This window comes from Orycteropus afer, unplaced genomic scaffold (genome assembly GCF_000298275.1).
Source record: "Orycteropus afer afer isolate SDZICR_OR568_19922 unplaced genomic scaffold, OryAfe1.0 scaffold00099, whole genome shotgun sequence".
Taxonomy (NCBI): Eukaryota; Metazoa; Chordata; class Mammalia; order Tubulidentata; family Orycteropodidae; genus Orycteropus; species Orycteropus afer.
Genome location: NW_006921686.1, coordinates 1,017,438 through 1,018,679, shown reverse-complemented (window position 1 = coordinate 1,018,679; position 1,242 = coordinate 1,017,438).

Genomic DNA, 1,242 nt, shown 5'->3' with positions numbered 1-1,242 from the left:
CGTGGAGTGGCTGGTGGGTTTGAACTGCCAGCCTTCTGGTTAGCAGTCAAGTGCCTTAGGCTCTACGCCACCAGAGCTCCCATTTATGTACTAGGGATAGTAAAATATACAGTTCGATACCTTCAGCTGGACTTAGGCGTCTGGAATGATGACAGATCATGTGAGCTAACATTGTTTGAGACGCTGGTGGTTTCATGAGAGGTTGGGATACCTTTCAAGAATTCCCTCCCTCCTATCTCTCTCCAAGAAACAAAAACAAAACCAGAAAATAACGAACAGGAAGGAGGCTGGGGGAAGAACTGCCTGTATCAAGAAGGGGGTGCATTGACGTTGGCAAAACCATGGGGACAGTTGTGAACTGAAAACCTAAGTCTGGTTCGCCAGCTAAGCCAGGACCACCCAGGGCAGCTGAAGTGATTCCAAGTTGGTGGCATCCTTGGCAACCTGTAGAAGCAGAACTAAACCCTCCTTTGAATCAGTATCAACTAAATGAGTCCACAAACACAAAGACCACCAGCACAGGAGTGAGCAGTATATGTTAGAGCCCACAGAAACAACACTCAATACACGTAGATCCCAAGGACTCCACATACTGAATTGTCAGGTGCCCAATGTACCATAATGTGAAATGTGGTGGAAGAAATAAAGGACATTGTCTTGTGCTGTAACAGCAGTCAAGAAATCAGACGTCGTATTGCACTGGACAAATCTGCTGTAAAAGACATCTTTAGAGCGTTGAAGAGCAAAGATGTCTATTTGAAGACTAAGGTGGGCCTAACTCAAACCATGGTGTTTTCAATCACCTCATATGCATGTGAAAGCTGGACAATGAATACGGAAGACCAAAGAAGAGTTGATACTTTTGAGTTGTGGTATTGGCAAAAAATACTGAAAATATCATGGACGGCTAGAAGAATGAATAAGTCTGTCTTGGAAGAAGTGAAGCCAGAAGACTCCTTGCAAGTGAGAATGGCCAGACATTCTCTCACCTATTTTGGTCATTGTTCTGGTTCCCTAGTGCCACTCTGACAAAAATATACCACCAATGGGACAGCCTTAACAAACAGGAGTTTATTCTCTTACAGTTTGGAGGCTTTAAGTCTGAGTTCAAAGTGCCAGGCTCTAGGGGCTGGGTGAAAGTCCTTCAACCTTGGGCTTCAGCTCTGCCTCCTGCTCCCGGCCCACTGGAGCTGGAGGCTTTTCTTCACTCAGACAGCTCCTGGCTGCTGAGGCTGACAAGCC